The sequence below is a fragment of the Pipistrellus kuhlii genome, unplaced genomic scaffold (genome assembly GCF_014108245.1).
Source record: "Pipistrellus kuhlii isolate mPipKuh1 unplaced genomic scaffold, mPipKuh1.p scaffold_m20_p_2, whole genome shotgun sequence".
NCBI classification, from domain to species: Eukaryota; Metazoa; Chordata; class Mammalia; order Chiroptera; family Vespertilionidae; genus Pipistrellus; species Pipistrellus kuhlii.
The window spans coordinates 95,821,631-95,842,928 of NW_023425515.1; the positions used below are offsets into that span (position 1 = coordinate 95,821,631).

The 21,298-nt window shown below is 36.6% G+C and overlaps 1 long non-coding RNA gene across 1 annotated transcript; it reads right to left on the bottom strand.

The window, feature by feature from the left end:
- Positions 1-14,948: 14,948 nt before the first annotated feature.
- On the bottom strand, positions 14,949-15,622 carry LOC118724734. The gene is made up of 2 exons (XR_004989688.2): positions 15,476-15,622; positions 14,949-15,071 (listed from the first exon to the last, which is right to left on the bottom strand). It is a non-coding gene; the product is annotated as an uncharacterized LOC118724734 (long non-coding RNA).
- Between the last annotated feature and the right edge of the window lie 5,676 nt (positions 15,623-21,298).

Sequence of the window (21,298 nt, forward strand, 5' to 3'; positions counted from 1 at the left end):
TATTCAAAGTAGAACTAATACCTCCACTCCTCAAAGTATTCCAAAATATTCAAGAAGAAGGAACACTTTCAAACTCTTTCAGAAGGAACACTTTCAAACTCTTTGAGTCCACCATCATCCTGATTCCATCTGCTTATTTCTTTTTCTCATGGTTTGAACTCTAACTTGAATTGGGGCATTCATACATCCTCATGCATCCGATCCACTTGGAAAGATGCTCCCTTTTTGTCTCTAGGGCAGGGGCATGTAGCACACAGTAATTAGCACTATTCCATCTCATGGTTCAGTTCATAGATGGCTCTGCAACTCAAATTGGGTAATGAAGAGTAAGGAGAAAAAGCTTTTGGACTTCTAAGAAATAAATTTTCTACTTCTATAGAATAGTTCTCAAATGCCACCTATTCTTTCCTTCTTCCTCAAATAAGTGAGAAAGTATATAGCCCAACATTCTTGGCAGGGCATAGAAATCTCTAAAGGAAGCAGAATGAGAAGGAAACTGCCAAGTTGAAGGCAGAACAGAAAAGTAAAAGAATACACTGAGCCAAATACTTCCACTCTAAACTTCAAGTTCATAAGCCAATTAATCTTCTTTATTTATACTTTTTAAATTTCATCATGAATAAGAGTAATCTGAAAGGCTTTTAAAACGCAGATTACTGGGCCCAACTTCCCAAAATTCTGATTCAATTATTCTCAGTTAAATCCCAAAGACTTGCATTTCTAAATCAACAAATGACAAGTACTGATGAAGATGTGGAGAAAATGGAATCCTCATACACTGCTGGTGGGAATGCAGACTGGTACAGCCACTGTAGAAAACAGTATTGAGTTTCCTCAAGAAGTAAACATGCAACTTCCATTTGACCCAGTCATTCCACGTCTAGAAATATTTCCCAAGAAATCAGAAACACCAATCAGAAAGAACATATGCACTCCTATGTTCATAGCAGCATAGTTTATAATAGCTAAGATTTGGAAACAGCCTAAATACCCATCAGCAGATGAGTGAATTAGAAAACTGTGGTACATCTGCACAATGGAATATTATGCAAATTGGTGTTTCTGATTCCCACCAGCAGGACATGAGGATTCTATTTTCTCCACATCCTCACCAGCACTTGTCATTTGTTGATTTGTTGATGATAGCTATTCTGACAGGACTAAAATGGTACTTCCTGGTTGTTTTTATTTGCATCTCTCAGATGATTAGGGACTTTGAGCCTGTTTTCATGTGTCTCTTTGCCTTCAGTGTGACTTCTTTCAAAAAGTATCTATTGCCCTAACAGGTTTGACTCAGTGGAAGAGCCATCGGTCTACGGACTGAAAGGTCCCAGGTTCGATTCCGGTCAAGGGCATGTACATTGGATGTGGGCACATCCCTGGTAGGCGTGTGCAGGAGGCAGCTGGTCGACCTTTCTCTCTCATCAACATTTCTAGCTTTCTATCCCTCTCCCTTAGAAAATCAATAAAATAAGGAGGATCCAAGATGGCTGCTCGGGTAGACATCTAACCGCAGCAGCACACAACAATTTCAATGGAATACAACTAAAATGTAGAGTGGACATTGCCCAGAGCTACAGGTAGTCGACTGACTGAAAATTCTACAAAAAGAAGGAAAGAGAAAACCATAAGGAAAATCAGAGGAGCTGAAAAAAAGCCTAAGGTACAGAGACATGCTATGCGCCCGCACGCACGCACACACAGAGAGGTCGCAGCTGGAGAGGAGGAGAGGGCTGGGTGCTGCCTGGCGTTCCGTAGCAGGAAGGAAATAAAACCCCCAGCCTGAGCTGAACCCCCAAACTGGCAGCGCTGAGCCCCAGTTATGGGCCAGACCCTGGGGACCCAGGCTCCGGCAGGGGGAGACGAGGCTGTGAGGCGGAATCCCAGGGGAGCGGTGAAAAGTGGAGCCCCCAGAGTCGCGCACACTGGGCGCAGACACGCACAATGCATGCAGAGGACAGAATATTGACTCTGATGCTATCTTGCCCTGGCGGGAAGAAACAAAATCTCCAGCGGTGCTGAGCCCCACTCTCGACTGCCCTGAACTCCACTTCTAGGCCAATCCCTGGGGACCCAGGCTCAAGCAGAGGGAGACGGGTCTGTGAGGTGGAGTCCTAGGGGAGCTACGAAAAACGAAGCCCCCGGAGTCGCGCACACTGCGTGCAGAGGACAGTCTGTTGACTCTGATCCTAGACTCCCCTACTGGGAAGGAGAAAAAAAAAAAGCTCCAGACTGGAGGAATGCGACGAGGAGCAGGAGCCCCTGCCGGACACCGTCCAGCCGGGCACCAGCAAGGAGCTGGGCAATGGGGCCTTCAGGGGGGGGTTGTGCCCCTGAGCCTTCGACCAATGAGCGCGGGCAATGGAGCCAAGGCCGGGGGCTGCTTCCTGGGCAGTGCCGACCCCGGCAATAGGCTGAAGCAGCACAGGAGCCCGCGGAGAACAAAGGGGTGCCACAGGCAAACCTGCTGAGCTCCCAGGACAAGGAGGAAGAAACCAAAGAAGTTCTCAATGTGAAGAAATCAAGTGAGAGCAAAAGATAGTAAAATTACTTAAGAAAGAATACAAAGAAGATCTTGAAAAATCAAAGACTAAGTTAGAACTCAACTCACCAGCCAACATTGCAACATAAATGCTTTTTTTTTAAAAAAAAAAAAAAAAAAAAAAAAAAAAAGGACAGAATGTTGGAACAGTGGCGGCCAGGCCTAGAGTGGCCAGACACAAGGAAGTGGCAGCCGGGCCCAGAGCAGCAATGGCCAGACCCCAGAGCAGCAGCAGCCAGAACCAGAGCATCATCAGCCAGCACTAGAGTAGCCAGACCTGGGCAGTGGCAACCAGGCCTGAGACAGAGCCGGCCAAGCCCAGGGCGGCCAGTCCAGGAACACCCAGACCCGGAGTGGCCGGGCCCGGAGAAGCCGGGCCCAGAGCAGCCAGGTTGGGAGCAGCCAGGCCCAGAACAGCAGTAGCCAAGCCCGGAGCATCCAGGCCAGGAGCGGCCAGGCCCGGAGCAGCCAGGTTGGGTGCGGCCAGGACCCGAGCGGCTGGGCCTGGAACAGCAGCAGCCAAGTCCAGAGCAACTAGGTTGGGAGTGGCAGTGACCAAACCCGGAGCAGCTGGTTGTGGAACGAACCAGAGCAACAGAAGCCAGGCCCGGAGCAGCCAGGCCAGGAACAGCTTGCTCCTCGCCTGCCCCTACCCCTGGGCTGCCTCTCAGACATGGCTGGAAACTTTTGCGGGAACTTGAGGGTCTGCTGAATCAAGTGATGAAGGCTTAGATCTGGATGTGTTGAGTTAGTATAGCGCTGGGGTGTTGATCTGTGAGTGCCTTGGGTGGGGCCTGGATGAGGCTGGTTGACCTATTTAGAAATGTCTTTTGTGTGAAGTGTATCATTGGGCTTGTGGAGGTATTATTGATATGAGAAAATCCTAAGTAACTGATTTACTATCTGAAAAGGAATTTACTATCGGGGAAAGGGAGGGAGGAAGAGACTGAACATAAACTGTGCACCTATGGATGAGGACAATGGGGGATGGGGAGGGGGCGGGGGGTGGGGTGGGAACCTGGTGGAGGGGGGAAGAAATGAGGAACCTTTGTAATAATATGAACAATAAAGATTGATTTAAAAAAAAGAAATCAATAAAATATATATTTTTTTAAAGAGAGAGAGAGAGATCAACCAATGGAATTGTATGCATGTACATTAGTATAACCAATGGATATGGAGACTGGGGCAATAGGGCCTTGTTCTGAAGAGTGGGAGTGGCCATGGAGGGGTCGATGGGGAAAAGGAGGCATATATAATACTTTAAACAATGAAAAAGATAGATCAATAATGAAAAATGAACAGAAGTTTATTAACATGTATACTTCATGAGTACATGTGAGATACACAGAAAAAGTGAGTAATTCTTACAGGTGTTTAGTTTTCAGATTAAATACAATTTTAATAAGAAAAAGAGAGAGAGATGTAAGCAATTTAGGGGAGAGTAAATGTTTTTTTTAGAAAAGATGAATGATCCCTTTGACAAATAGATGAGAGGTATGAAAGTTTGTGATAAATTTGTCTGGGTATGATATCAAGTACTAGTCTCCTCTCTTAAGATAAAAGTAATCTTCCCTGGTTGATGAAACTCCTGGGGATGGGGGAAGGGAATCTATGACAACAGAATTTCTTTTGGAGGATTTATCCTTAGGTAAATAAGGGGAGTTCAGAGAAAGTTTCTCCCTGCATTTACTGTTTTTTAAATACCTATAGTTCAAAACAATAATTACATCAAAGCACATATTTTTGAGGGGCATGTCTTGAACATTCACATTTTTGGGCAGGATGCTCTTCCACTCTTCACAACAAGTGACAGACAAGATCTTGCCTGTGACTGCAGTTTGCCAACCTCTGATAAGGGATAATGTGAATCACACAGCAAAGAAATTAATCTGTAAATATGTAAGGCAACCATTAAACAAATGAGATGCATTAGAAAGCAACTACTTTCACCCCAAGTTACTACTCTGAGTAGCTTGTCTTTCCTGTTGCTGGGTAAAATCTTAGCTGTCCTAGCTTGAGATTTTATTCTTTCTCTCATACTCATTGGACTCCTCCAATGTTGAAGCAGAGACCTGAGAGAAATTAAGGGACAGGAAAAGGTTTTCTTGACTGGTATCAATATAACTCTGGCCATAGAAGATGTTAAATCTCATTCTTTTACAGGTATTGTAATGGTTCCTTTGGAGACAACCCGTTGCTGCTTCCCTTGATTCAATTAAAAACACATTCTCTTGGTAACTTCTGATTCAACCACAGAGTAGTCTCTGGAATTTTATCACAGAGATCACCTCACCCAAACCCCATATTTTTCTTATGATCCAGACCTGTTAATTGTATTTAAAGAGTATGAGTTTATAAATTGTGGTGCTAAATTTTAATCATAGCCACAGTATCTTGTCTGCATCAATAAATGAAGGTTGCATAATCTACCTATGAACCTTTTGGTAATATGACTGTGAGTAGCAGATGAACATATATGTGCATTAATAATTTCTATGATTAACACATCAGAATTAGTCAGTTTACATGTAGTCAATCATAGCAAGAGTCTGAACAGAAACCACACTCCTAAAGGAACCAGTTACAGAAAATGAGTTCCTTGCAACAGATGAGAAAACTCATTTCATAGTTCAAAGGTACTTTCTCCACTCCAGGGCTCAGTGGCTTCTCTGCTCTCCCAACACTTGAATAATCTGCCCAAACAAACACAAATCTCATTCTGACTGACAAGAGTCATTTTACTGGGTATCATTTTACAGTGATGGCCTAGATTGTTAGAGAGAAATCACCCCCCCCCCCCCCCCCAGACATTAAAGGGATTTTTACTAATATCCCAAAGAAGTATGCTTGTACTATGTGCACTAGTAGAAATATTTAATCTGGATCAATTAAATGACATTGCATCATATATTTTAAAGTTTATAATCCTATAGGAAATGTATGCTGTTTGTGCTGTCATACATGTAATAAATTTTCACATGTATGACAGTCAGTGGAATGTCATGGCTCAATGTCAGTCTTGAGACCACTCCCCATCAATCCAGCTTTGACATTGAAACATGCACATCACTGACTTTCTATGCTTTTATCATCCATTGTAGTTCTTTAATAACAAAAGGAGTTTCACACAATTTACATCCTTTAAATTTCTCAAGAGTGAGTCTGATATTCTAGGGAACACATATCAAGTTGTCTGGGTAATCTCATTAAAGTTTCTTCTATATTAGACTTCAGGTAAATTTGAAGCATTCCTTATCCTTCCACAGAGGTGTGGGTTGTACCCAACATCCATCAACAAGTCTCTCCAACAAAAGCCCCCATTCTATTTGTGCACCATTGGGGTCCTTTGGCCTGGCCTGTGGGATCAGGCCAAAACCAGCTCTCCAACATCACCTGAGGGGTCCCAGATTGTGAAAGGGTACAGGACAGGCCAACATACCCCACCAGTGAAAGATCAAGCTGGGGAGAAATGCAAGAGGTTAGCCATCTGGGGAGGGACTGTGGGTGAGCTCCATGGTATGTCCATCACATCTCGCTCAGTCCCAATTAGTCAGACCCCTGCAGAAAGCTAACCTACCAGAGCATCTGCCCTTTGGTGGTCAGTGCACATCATAGTGACTGGTTGACCAGTTGACTGTCTGCCTTCTGGTGGCCAGTGCATGTCATAGCAAGTTGTTTAGCATATCATTAGCATATTATGTGCTGATTGGTTGAAAGGACACTTAGCATATTAGGCTTTTACTAAATAATATTCCTGGTTAAGTCTGACTCTGCAGTTTACTGGAGATGGTTGATAGGCAAGGATTTCAAAGCTCATTTCAACCTTTCCTACACAAAACTTAATGTAACTTCATAAGCCTTGTGCAATAGAGTGCAAGAGTACATGCTACTGAGCTTTTGTGGCCACACCTGAGATAGAAAGAATTCCAATATAATATACTGGTACATAGAAAATTTTCAGTATTCATGAGAATTTTATTTGAAAAGGCCATGTAATCTTTTACATGAGAAATATCTCAAGGAGGAGCCCAAATCAAAAATCACTTGAGCTCTATTTCAGACAATAAACTATGAAAATAAAGGTAAATATTTACTTAGATATTAAGAAGTCCTATCTTTAACCCTCAGGTTATTTTGATATATCAAAGCTAAAATTAAATTATAATTAGAAATTAGCAGTGAGAACACCACCCAGCTCATTATGTGAATGTGATTGAAATACTTCACAGAGGACAGTACAAAGCCCTTAAATCATTTCTTAGAAAACAAATAGGATAGAAAATAAATGTAAAGATGCTCGGGGGAAGTAAGTAAAAGGCAGTTATAGTTACACCTGCACAGTTAGTTGTCATAGTAACAGCTGAGAAAAAAATAGGATGTTCACTTGGATACAAAAGGAATTGAGACAGTGTATCTAAATAATAAAGATTATGAAGAAACACTGATCTTAAACATCTGATAAAATAAAATGCCAAGAGACTTACTAAATTTGCTCAATATTGTCTCATATTTTCTACTTAAAGCCATTCTACTGTTCAAAATAAAACAAAATGGCTAGAACATACAAAGGTGAACTTGCACTTTTATAAAATGGAATTAAATTGGTTTTAGGAAAGGGCAAAACAGATTGCTGTTAAATGAAATGTTGGTATCTAAAGTTAAATAATTCCATCCTAATTTACTCTGTTGTAATAAAACATTTAAGCATACACATTATGGATATAAGGTCACCCACTGTTCTGAGTCTCCCATAAAGAAGCTCATAGCTAAGTTATAAATTAATTTAAAAGGTTTTATAAAATTCTAAATGTTTTGCTGAGCCTTTAGAAATGCTTCCATGGGAAATTACTAAGAATGCAATAAAAATATTTTAACAGGCTTAAACTGGCAATTTAAACTTTTCTAACATGAAAGATGATTGTTTTTCAAAATCAGCTCAGCATCACCTTTTTTTTAGGTTGAATCCATTTAAAGAAATAAAATAATTTCTCAATATAATTGTGTTATTTTTTTCTGTTTTACTCTTAGTAGAAAATTTCAAATGAATTCAGAGAAAGTAAAGTTGATTTTTGAGTTTTTAAAAGACATTTAGGTTTTTTTAATTGTATCTTATTCACAAGTTTTAAATATCTAGTCAGACTATTCAGTTTTTGATTACTGCTTTTGTGGAATTTCTTCCAAATATAACATTGATTATTACAACAATGCAATGCAAAGAAGTGAATCTTATTCTGCCAAAGAATCAAAATATAAACATATTTTAGAAGTATACATAAGTGTAATAAATAATTTAACTAATTAACAATAAATGGAGTAGTTTGGATTTATTCTCTTTTTCCTGGCCCAATTGGAAGTGCAAGGGAGGGACAAATAACTGCTACTAGGGAAAAAGAGATTGAGAAAGAGCCCCATGCAACGCATAAGGCTTGAAGTGAATCTTAATGCTGTGGTGGTGTTTACCAGGTGGGCATGAAGACTACATGTACATCTGCTCCTTCTCACTAACTCTATCTCCTCAAGTTCTTTCACTTTCTTTTTAGGGAAGATTAGGGTTATGGAAACTGAACAATTATGTATTACATGAAGTCAATTACTTTGGGCATGCTTTTTGACCTCCTAAATATAACCCTTACATTGATGTAGTATCAGATGAAGGAATTGTTTTCAGTAGAGTGTTTTAAATATTGGTTCATGTAAATGGGTTCTGCTGGCATTGTTTTTGTAGTAGGACAGTGGTTTACTCATTACCATAATTGTTACTATACCACAGCCATTGAAACCAGTATTCAATTAACAATGCTTTTAACCTTGTGAGCAAAGGGTAAATAACATCACACTAATAACATTTTTAAAAGCAATTACAAAATGGAAGGGGGGTTAGAAACTAGAAAAGCCATAATAATATACTAAGAAGTTTCACAAAGCAAAAGGGGAATATTTATTGGAAAATTTAATTAAATATAGACTATCCACCTCAAAGTAGACTCTAATAAATTATTATGTTAAAGGTTATTCCTCTAAATTTACCTCATATTTTTTATAAAGGATACTTAATTAAAAGTTTCATATAGCTAAAGAAATTCATTTTAATGGTTACCATAAATTCTAATAATCAATGTAAGAATACTTTTGTATCTTTATCCACAATAACTCCTGCAGCTTTCCTTCTTGGACATAACTTTGTTTAATCAAGCTGGGTTTTATTTTTATTTATTTATTTATTTATTTATTTATTTATTTTTGCTTAAATCTGTATATTTCTGTTTCTTTTTAAAAATCATCTGACATCAAAACATTTTACTCATATAGAACACCCTCATCAACAGCTGCTTATTTCTCTTTAGCAGCATCACCAATTCTCCATTCCCTAGACAACCTTAGCAGGATATATTCCTTTCCCATGTTCTCCTATTCTATTTCCTGCAGCGTCTAATGTAAAACAGATTTTTAAAGTTCATCATAGAACAGAGGTCAACATGAAAGACTCTAGGATTCTGGCATTTGGTTTTACTTCTGGTCTTTATTATTACAACAAATAGTTGAACTCTTATTTTCCACATCATCTAAAGACATTGGAATGACACTCTTTCTTTTAAATCACAGATCAAGATTTTCAAATATTTAAGAACAGGTACCATAGGGGAAATACCACAATAACAATAACACAAAATAATCAAAATGATCTATAACATTCTTAATGTTTCTAAAAGCAGAGAAACCACAACTATACTATCCAGGTTCATGCTCTTCTTTCCTGTTTTGATCCAGAATGTGTCTTCAAACTATAAGGTCAATCCCTTCACCCATGTTGTGGATTCTATTCCCTGCTGCTTTATTTGGGAACATACACTACGTATTTTCTCCCTTTCTCTCCTATATAGTTAAGTTAGATCTTTTCTAGTTTTTGAACGCACACCATCCTTATCCATTTCAAAACATCAACAGACTTGTCCCATATCCACAGCACCTGCAGCTTCTGCCTAACTGTCCTTTTTCCTACACAGCCAAACTTCTCCAGTGGGTGACCTATTCTACTCACTCCATTGCCTCCCCTTCCTCTCACTCCTTAATCCACTCCAGTCTGCTGATATTGGTGTCATTAAAATAACATTACTAAAGACATCACATGTAAAGGCCATTTTTAACTCTTCTCTTGGCAGGAAACTGCCTTCTTAAAATACTCCCATGCTAGGCATGAAAATCATACATGAGGAGACAAAAATATTAATTTCATATCCTTCCTAAAGATCCTTCTTACAGATTGCTCCCTCTTACCCTCTCCCAAGTTCTTTTTCTCCTATCCCAGTTTCTCCTCCCCAATCTGAGAAATCCTAGGCTCTTCTATCATATTGTCCATTGGAATTTTGAGATGCAAAATTGGTATAAAAAAATTAAAACAATAGAAAAACTGAAAAAATAAAGAAAATATTATAGAGGAGAGGAGAGGTGTTTATATAATAAAGTATTGAGTGGGCAGAAATGAATGAGAAGGAAAAAGTCACATACATTCTTTGTAAACAAAATTGTTTTATTTTTATTTCAAGCTTTTTTGGGGGTTAGATGAAGGTGCTTTTAAGAAAGATAGATTGGAACAGGTAAAATCAAAATGGAGATGAAGCAAAATTAGAAAAAAATTAATTTAATGTTTAATAATTAACTGACTATTTGGATATCTTCAATGCTGCAATAAAGTAATACAGATATTTTGAAAATAATTTTTGAAACATCTCTTTTTCAACTCTCCTATTCACTGAGTGCTACTTCATTTTGTTTTTCCATGTGGAACTTTTCTCTATATTTGGAAGTAATAGTAAAAAATAGGTTTGCAGTTGTCACCTTTCCAAATATTGTTTTTTTTTTCACATTTTGCCATCATTCAAAGAAATTTATATCTAACTATTGGACTTGGGACCCTACCAAAAGGAGACTCAGGTTAGTTGAGGAATATTTGGAAAACAATAAAAAATAATAATAACAATTTAAGTTTTCTATACAATTGTAATCAAACCTGAAATTTTAGTCAATGACAAATCATTATGAAACTTAATATCTTGATTAAACATTTCATAAATATCCCCATTCTATTAACTTTTTCATCAAATTGTCATTTTTATAAGCTTGAATTTGGACTTGTTTTGGACTTGTACCCCCCTTTCTTGGTGAGAGAAAGCAGTGTCTAAGTGAGTGGAGAAAAAGTTATGGTTTCAGCAGGCATAACTGGATTTCAGAATTGTTTCTGTAACTGGAAGGAAAATATGCTTCGCAGGTATTCCAGGCCATAGCTTTCTGAAAGATCCTCCCATATGACTTGCTTAGTTCTTATTTTCATTTTGTATTAAACAAAAGTCATTTGAGGGCTAGTTAATGCTCTGGTTTGTGTTTTCCAATACCAGATAAAAGTTAAGTAGATGAACCATTTGGGGGGTAAGGATTGGGAAATCCACAGCTGCTAAAATGCTTTAAAGTTTCAAAATGGTTTTGTTTTTTTAAACCCATTTTCCATGTTCTAGCAGCTGTGGGTTTTCCCAGGGCTCCCCCTGTGGCTCAAAAGGGAGCTGCTTAATGCTTAACAGATGAGCCAATTGAGTTTTTAAATGCAAAATTAAACTTAAAGTGCACAAAGAGCACAGGGGAATCCACAGCCAAGAATAGACTGAAGAAGGAGAATGAACAGGAGTATCGGGCTGTGGGAAGACACTGCCTCTTCTACTGCAATCAGAAGCAACTGGGGAGAGGATACAGGCACATTCTTATTTTAATTAGCCATCAACCAGACTGTAATCAAAATCCATATTGTCAAAAGTTTTTCATAACTATTTTCTTTAGATTTATTTACATATGTCTATTTTTCTTTAAGAACACAAAACAGAAGAAATAGGTGGCTAGGCTCTATGGAATGCAAGGACAACTATATTCTACTAGAGGCCCAGTGCACTAAATTTGTGCATGGGAGGAGGTCCCTCAGTCTGGCCTGCACCCTCTCCAATCCGGGACCCCTCGGGGGATGTCCGACTTCCAGTTTAGGTCCAATATCACCTAAACCAGCAGTAAAACATCCTTCATGCAATCTAGGACTGCTGGCTCCTAATGCTCACCTGCTTCCCTGCTTGATCACCCCTAACCACCTCTGCCTGCCTGCCTGCCTGATCATCCCTCACTGCTCTTCCCTGCATGCCTGCCATATCACCCCTAAATATTTATGTCTCAGCCCCCACCACCATGGCTTTGTCCAAAAGGATGTCTGGAAGATGTCTTGTCTATCTGGTTTAATTAGCATATTATCCTTTTATTATATAGATTCCCTCAGTGATGGTAAGAGAATCTGGTCCTCAGCATTGCTTTACCCTCAGATCCCTGGGCACTTTACCTCCTGTGCCCTAGATACAGCAGATTACCCAGGTTCTCAGAACACTCTGCTTTGAATTTGAGGAGCTAGGACCAATGTTAACTTTGATTGGGACACAATTTGCCAAGTCACCAGGTAAACTATTCTATCATCCATCAAAGTATTTGAGCATAAGAAAGCACTGGATTTTGGTGCTTAAAAGTAAAATTCAGAAATAAGTTTTCAGCAACTTTGATAGTCTTCTCTGGTTTAAGAAAAATCATTCCAATGCCTTTTAAAAAGATCTCCATTTAAATTGTCTAAGAGCTTTTACACTAAAAGATTCCTACCATGATCAAGACTGGAAGTCCATCAGTGTAACTTCTGTTAGTGAAGGTGATAAAATTAACTATTGGTTCCAAATTATAGAAATATTTTAATGAGTCACCCTCATAATGTTAACAAGTTTTTCATTACAATAATTGCATTAGCCTTCCAGAATAAGATGCAGCTCCAGTGAGGCTTACCAGACAACAAAACCTTCTTGATTTGTAGCCAATGAAAAATGGAAGTATGAATTCTTTAGTATTTGGGGAAGCTTTGTCCTTTGTTGTCCAGAGCATTTCTATTGCATCTAGGAATAATTAGGATAATCTACACAAGTGCTTCTGAGAAATGACATACTCATTGGAAAACTGTTGTTCTGATCTTGTATTTAACTCAACTTTTAAGGTAGAAAAACATTAAAAACTCTTTAATATGTCACTTTTGGAGAAATAATTTTAATAGATAGTAACCCAAATCCTATTATTATACCAGCGAAAACCACTTATTTCCGTTACAAAGAAGAGAATGCTAGAAAGCTTCACATTTATATTTAATATGTCACCAAGTCCAGCAATGACTAGTGAAGTTGCAAAGTCAAATAAGCCTTAAAAAGTGCACATATATGTGTCTGTATGTAGACACACACACACACACACACACACACACACACACACACACACACACCAACCCCTACCTTTCTAACCTTACTTAGATTTGCCTATTGAACTACAAATTACATTCCTCTGGCATTTTTTTTTCTTTCAAACTTTAAAGTAAAGTAGGTAAGCTCACTCCCTACCCCTGACAAAAAGAACAAAAAAACACACCAACTCTAAACCCCCACTAGAAAAATCTCAACAAACTATAAAACATATCATTTGGTCTCTTTCTAATGATAATTGTCAACCCTTAACAGTTTAATAGAATAACTATTTTACCTTAATCATTTAAATTTGAAGGGTTGCTTGTGATGTGGCAACTTCTAAAAAGCAGATTGAGGATGAATGTTCTTACTCTGCATTGGGAGTTGTGCCTCTTAGGCAATCAAATCCACTTAAATATTTTACTCTATCCAGCCTTGTCAGTTGGCCTGAAGGAAAAATACTGATGAGGTTGGGTTCCTTGAAAGCAATCATATGATTAATCGCCTTAGTGTGAACCTAGCTATTGTGATTAAAACCTAGGACTTGTGTTTAGGTAGAGCAGAGTTTCCACGCTTCAAGGTACTCCTTGGCAGATCTAGTACTCCCAAGGCCTTGAGAAAATGTGCTGAGGAATTAGCATATTTGCCTGAGGAGTTGCAGTGTTTGAAGGATCATTCAATCATTAGACCATATTCAAAGAAACTGGATTAATCTGAATAGGTAATCATTGAATAGGTAATCTGAATAGGTAATCATTGGATCACATATTTATATATTGGCAACCTCTTTGAAAGTGTGATCATCAGAATGCAGATTTAAATAAACAAGAACACATTAAAAACATCGTATTCTGTGCTTTAATTTAATGGGAATCCATACTCATACTCAAAGCATCTTATACTTCTATCTAATGATTATACATGCCTGCATACTGCTACGGTACTACTGGTGCACTTTGCATGGATGCAAATTAAAAAGACAATCTTCTCTACCCTAATAAAATGCTATGGCTTCATCTTTTCAGAATTCCAAGTTTAGTTATTTCTCATAGAAATTGATTAGCAACAGTTAGCCACATTACATACATAAATACACACTCACACATACACATATGAATATGTGAATTTATACATAAATCTTAATGTACATAACATTTCAAAACTTTTGTTTAATTTTTTTTCTCTTTTTGTAAAATTATATAGAATCAAAACAATCCCTTTTTCCTTGTCCAATGAAATGTTTGCTTCGGAGTTCCTTTTTTATAAAAAAAAAAAAATCTATATCATCAAGCTAGTAGAATACTATCCTTTTTTGTTTTGTTTTGTTTTTTCTTAAATTATCCAATGTTTTAGGGGCTTTCACAAGTAGAGGCTAACATGTATGGATGCATTAAAAAGTAGTTACCCATGTTCCAGAAATTTAAACCCAACATTATTTTGAATAGATTTTTAAAATATTCATGAGAGTCACACAAAGGTAAGTGATGATAACTACAAATTACTTGTATCATATTTATCTTAAAATATATCCTATAATCTGTTACTACATTATGGGCAATAAAATTATTCTTTCAAAGATAAAATCAATGGAATTTTATTAATTTATTTCTCATAAAAACTGACTTCTGTGTATATATTGCATTTTAGAAACACTGCTTGCTTAGAAATAGAGGCAGTTATTAAGATTTACCTTTTAAAAAATATTAACAAAAACGGGGCATGTTGTGGTACAGTCCTCATTATTTTTCATTGTTCTCCAAACAGTTGTCTTCATTTTCAGGGTGGATCTGTGAATGCTCATAGCAGATGCATCGCATGCAGTAGCTGGGAGCAAGCAAACCATGGTTAGTATATAGAGTCTGTGCAGGAAAAAAAAATCTTTCACAAAGCATCCTGCTTTGAATGCTTGCTTTATAACCAAAATGGAATCGTTCTCTTAGACCAATTTGACTGGATATTTCCTACCACTGTAAAAATTTGCTCATAAAATTGAATGAGAAGTAATAGAAAAACAACCTCTATTCCCCAATGCAAAAATCAAATATGCAAATATGAAAATGAGGAGACTGCTTCTTCCCCTTTTACAACTGATTAAATTGTCACCGCTGGAGATTACATGGGGTTTTTATTCCCTTTACAGCCAGAAAAATATATTGTCAGAGACACACCACCTGGGTACACTATGCTTCCAGTTGCCTATAGAGGTCTTGTCCAAAACTTTGCAGCTACTCCTTTTTTAAAAATAAAAGTTTTAGATGTGATCATTCACAACAAACTATGTGATCTCTAAAGTCCTTTCTAACTTGGACATTCCAGTAAGACAAAAACTCTTCCTCTCATGACCAGATATCAGCCTGCAGTTTACTTTCTCCATAACAAAACCTTCACTAGCACACCCCCTTGTTATATTGATCCCAAAACAGTATTCATTTTGCATGAAAATTTTATTTTTTAAAAATATCAGAGACTCTTCTCTTTCTGTGTTTAGTTTTTATTTTCTTACAGATTGATGAATTTATTTACTGGTTTACAGTTTAGCACAAAATCCAACCCTCTCCCGCTTTTGCCTAACTGTCCCTCCCAGATGGAAATATTTGATTCTTGCAAACACTGGATATAGAAACAGAAGGATTACCTTTGCTTCTCTCATGTCTTGCCCCGATTCTGAAATATCACAGTCTGCCTGTATGTAATAGAAGTTACTGCTCAGTGATGATGTCGTCTGCCTATGTCATTCTCCACAGTGGCCTGAGCAGAAAGCTGCCTCCAGCTGTAAGCCAAGAGACTCGGTGTTAAGGACACACACATCTACTTTGTTAAAGAGATCTTTTCTCTGGTGCACAGAGATATAGCCACAAGGACAGGAAAATTTAACAACTAAAAAGGTGGCAGGATGATGTTTTTTAATTGAAGCTTTCAGAAAAGAAATAACAGCAGCAAGAAATAGTGAGCAGATGCTTCATTGCAAGGATAAGTGAACAGGAACAACTCTATTTGCCTTTAGATTTGTAGCAGATATACACATTACTTTTTTTTTAGGAGAGGAAGGACTGATTCACAAAAAATTTCCATTGTTATTGTTTTATCCACTCAGCAAAATGAAACTTTATGGACATTTTTAACTAGATAAGATCTCTACTCTTATCTATGTCATAACTGTAATTTGAAAAATATCTTCAAATTGCATGAATGAGTAAATAATCAAGTTTTTCATTTCTAGCATGTAATCAGGTCATCTTACACTGAAATAAAGTGATTTCCCCATGTCAAAACCCCCAAAGTCCCTATGCATTTTAAAACACAGACACATATATCATGCTTATATATAATATCCTATTTTAAGTTGAGAATTTTAAAAATCATTGATTTTTAACATCATGCATGCCCTTTCCTATAGTAAATCTGCTTGATTCAGATGTATTTTTACTGTCAAAATTAATAGCAGAGTTGTGCCTGTTCTATGTATTAAGCCTGTGAATGCTTGAACCCTTTATTTTCTGTCTTTTTTTCTGTCTTTCCCATGTATCTTTGTTTTTCTTTGGTTTTCTTTTCAAGACTTTCGGGGCTTTTGTTTTATCATTTTGTCTTCTCTCTATTGTTAAACTGCCTTTAACAAAAATTTCATATTTAATCTAATTTTCATGTTTTTCTTTAATTTTCCCATAGCTTAATATTGTTTTCTCCCCTTTCTCTCTCTCTCTCTCACTCTCTTTCTCCCTCTTTCTCTCTTTCTCTTTCTTTCTCTGTCTGTCTCTCTTTCTCTTTTTCTCTCTTTCTCTCTCTCTCCTCTCTTTCTTTTCTGGGGCACTGTGTTTATTTGTGAAACACAATTCCAAAAGACAGAATAGTACTATCTGCACAAACTTTTCTACTGAGTGTCCTTATCTTTTAATGTTTTGGTTTCTGACATGTTTATTCCCTCTCCTACTACTCACCATTTAAAATCATCTTTTCATCAATTGCATTGTTTTTTCTATTACTAATATCTCTTTTTTATTCTTCTTTTGATATCCTGTTTCACAGGCATCCATTTATTCAACACTTAGTATAAACACAGTGTTTACTGCTTCATACATATCCCCTGGACTTCTACTACAACCCTGAAAAGTTGACATTCTCATCTAGAATAAAAGATAAGACAGGACCAATGATTAAGGTACTACCTTCAAGTCACACAATTACTGTGATAACAGATACTTGTTACCAGAAATGTCATGCACCAAATCACCTTCTCTCTCTACTAAATTACATTGAGACAAAAATCCAAAGCATATTTTAAAATTGTTATGTATATGGGAAGATGTGCTCACTTGTTCAGCTTCACTGATATATGCTCACCTTATTCATTATTATTTTCTTGTAACTGAAACAATGAAAAGAAATTACCCCCATGACTTCCTTTTTATAACATTTACCAACTTTAGTTTTATTTGTGATTCAAAGAAAAGAAGCTCTGAATTCAAATTATGATCTGCAACAAAAAAATTAATTAAAACTATGTCCATGTTTTGTATATACACCAATTTTCTAATATATGGTTATAAATGTAAATAAACTTTGGCAGCAAGTTTGTGTTAAAAAATTAGAAATGACAACTCTAGAAGCATGGAGAGATTGTGTTATCTACAAACCCAGAGCACTGTATCAGCCTTTCCAGTAATGACATCAGTGATCAAATATGTTTTTACAGTTGTCAAAGCTGAGTATCAGACATTCTATCATAGCCTCCTTGCAGCTGCTTTTCTCCATCCTTCCCTCCCTGTATTATATTTGCCTTTGGGAGAATGAAAAAATTATGGGTTCCTTTATGTTCCTCATTCAGATTTAGAAACGTTTATACTTCTTGCTATAAAGATACCATGCAGGTGTTAGTCTCTAAACATGTCAATTTGCAAGTTCCATAAAACCACCAATTAATCTTTGCCACCTCCTTCATGTTACTCTTGCAATGATATTATATATATATATAAAGGAATAAGTATGCATATGTACATATACACTTTACAAAATAGACTCATATTTGATATTCCATTAGAATTCTCTGAAATTGTTGTCATTATTGCCATGAAAAAGTTATATTTCTGAGTTTTGGAAAGAGGTTAACAAAAATTTCTTTTATGGCCAAGACCGGTTTGGCTCAATAGATAGAGCGTCGGCTTGGGGACTGAAGGGTCCCGGGTTCGATTCCAGTCAAGGGCATGTACCTTGGTTGTGGGCATATCCCCAGTAGGGGGTGTGCAAGAGGCAGCTGATCGATGACTCTCTCTTATCGATGTTTCTAACTCTCTATCTCTCTTCCTTCTTCTCTGTACAAAATCAATAAAATGTATATTTAAAAAAATTTTCTTTTATGGCTTGCAGTCTTAAAAGCTGTTCTTATATTAAGCTATAATTAGTGTTTATACCAAGCAGTTTCCTAAGAAGTTGCAGAAAGAACAAAGTTAGCAACTAGCAGACCAAAATAGCTAGAGAGTTTTGACCACAAGTCTTAAGCTGTTTATCTCATTCTCTAAAACTCAGTTTCTTTATCTGCAAAATGGGGATAGGAATGTTCATCTCCAAGGACTATGGGAAAATTTAATCAGGTGATGTATATGGGGCACTCAGGACGACATTTGATATTTAGTAAGTTCAGTATGAAACACAGCTGTTATAGTTATCATCATTATTACTTTTATTACTACTATGCAATAACTAAATATTGTATCTTTCCTCATTTTGGCACTATGTACCAGAATCCAGCTTTATCTAGCTTTTGAATAGCATTTGAAGTCCTAGTATTTTCTTTTTCTTGTCCCTGCACTGCAATAACTTTATATATCACTCCTATAACAGTTTTGGGATCAAAATTACATTTGTGCTAAAAAGAAGACATATGTAAAACTTTAGACAAAAAAAAAATTTGTGCTAAATAAAGCACAGTGATCCAGCTCTCCAGCACACATTATAGCACTTGGGATTTATGTCTCTTGGCAAGTACTTAAGAATATAATCCATATAGTGGTTCTTGCCTTGCTATATCAACTTTCATTGGTGTTTTATTTCCCTAATAAAAAATTTAAAAGCTAGGCCCAATGTCTGGCACATAGAAAATGCTCAATAAATTATTATGAAAAAGAGCTAAACTGAACCTTTGTATCTTATCTGCCTATCATAAATCTTAAGTGCATTAAGGGTATGTTTCATTCATTCATTCATAAGTATATTCATTTATTCAGTTAGCACTGGTTATGTGTCCCCCAAATAATCTACTCAATGCCAGGGACCTTTGTATATAATTTCATCCTCAACATTTAGCACAATGACTGGCATATAGTAGGTGCTCAAAAATATTTGCTAAATTAAACAATTAGGTTCTATTTTTGGACTGATTGCTTTTCGGAATACATAGGTACAGCCTGGAGAACTGAGTGGTAAAAACAAAAACAACAAACAGTCTGATGGTAATAAGATCCATCTATCATGATTACTTGCCAACCTAAGTGTAATCAGATCTTAGAAGTTTCCTTCAAGATTTCATAACTATGAACCAGTATATTTTTAAACTGAGTTTGTCAGAGTTTCCCTAAGAACAGCTTTCCCTTGAAATTAAAAGAAAGAATGAATAGGAAGAAAATTAGTGATAGTTATAAACAACAGTATAAATATACAACCCTGGGAATTATATGAAGACCTAGAAATCTAATTATTGAGAATTGGGAAGGTTCACATGCATCAGCTTGTTGACAGTTGCTTCTATAAGAAAGAAATAGTATATTTTAGTAAGGATGATAGAATTTTTTGTTTGTGTAATTACCTTAGAAATCAGACCATCACTCTAATATTATAGATTTAAAAAAAAAAAAAAAAAAGAGTTTCAGAGACCAACACAAGGTCAGTTGGAGCCAGAACTAGGACTCTGGTCTCTGATGTTTAAGAAAATAAACAATCTCACCACTGTATCACAAGACCTGTTAAATATAAATGCTAACATATAATTATAATTTCATGCACAGTGACAATTAAATGATCTGTAAAATATCAAAAATACTAAGTAAAAGCAAAAAATGTACAAGAAAATATTCAGCATACATTGGTGTTGTTTTCTATTTAAAATGTTTTAAAATAATAGAAACTTCAGTTGTTCAAGCATAATGCAGTTCTATTCAATTGAGCCCCTAAATCCAGATTAAGACCAGATAAATTTCAATGGGCATGCTTCCCCCCACATCCCAGACATTCATGTTGAATTTTAAATTCATGTTAGCAACTGTCTACACAATTGAGAAAGGGAGAAAAAAAGGAGTAGGTTCAGGGCTGGTGCTGAGCAAATTTCTGAGTGTAAATTTGCAATTTAATCTTGAAGATAAAACTTTTGGAGGGCTCCTATATAAACCAACCCAAGAATTGTTTGAAAATAGTATCAATAAATAGCAAATATCTCTTAAATTTTTTAAATTACAATATTACAACCAACCCTTTACAAATAACTATTCATAGAATAACAGAAAAAAAATGATTAATTCTATAGTAGATTTTTTCATCTGAAAGTAAAAGTCACAGATTGGTGGAAACATGTATTTATAATGTTGCTACATGAAAGAAACAAGAGACAATTATGTAAAATTCACAGAAAGTTACCACTTTGGAGCAGGCTATAACTAAGCATTCATTCTAAACTATATTGTCTTCTCACTGCTATTTAACGGGATGGCATAAATGTTCCTGATAAATGAATTTATATATATATAATCTTCTATAGATATAACAGTGAAGGATCAAAGCTTTAAAATGAATGAATGTAATTATTTTTCTTCAGATTTATAACAACATTCTTGTTGTTAACAAATATAAATGTAACATTTATCAGAAAATAAGAGACTGCAGATGGAAATAAATAAACCTAGGCTGTAGCTCATCTAAGTAAACACTGAGGTTATAAACCTTCAAACTCAAATATCAAGAGCCCTGAAAATTAATACTACACACAATAGACTCTTTGGAAAGACCTTAATCCCCCCACCCACTCCCAAATCTACATGAGGGCCATGCATAACAATGCAGGAGCTGGGTTTTCATTAAGAGCTTCCTCTGCAGGCTGTCAGCTGTTTGAAGAAATAACAATTTCCTAGGCATGAAAGCTTTTTCAGAAGGTTCCCACTGATGTGTAATAAAAGTGACTTTCCTTTTTTTCTTCTACTTCTTCCTTTCTCCCCACCCCACCCCACACAGTGTAGCTTTGTAGGAGAAAAGGGGTGGACTAAGGCCATAGGCCCCCTACTAGTTTACCTTACATGGATTACCAGTGCAGGTGTTAATATAATTGAAGGTGTGGTAGCAGATATAACCCTTAACAGCTTTTCCTATATGGAGATTACCTAGGTAGAGAATGCCAGAGTACCTGAAGAATAGGCAAGCAAATACCTTATTAACATATCACCATTCAGCAGCAGCTGCATATCTGGAAGAAGAAGAGGGA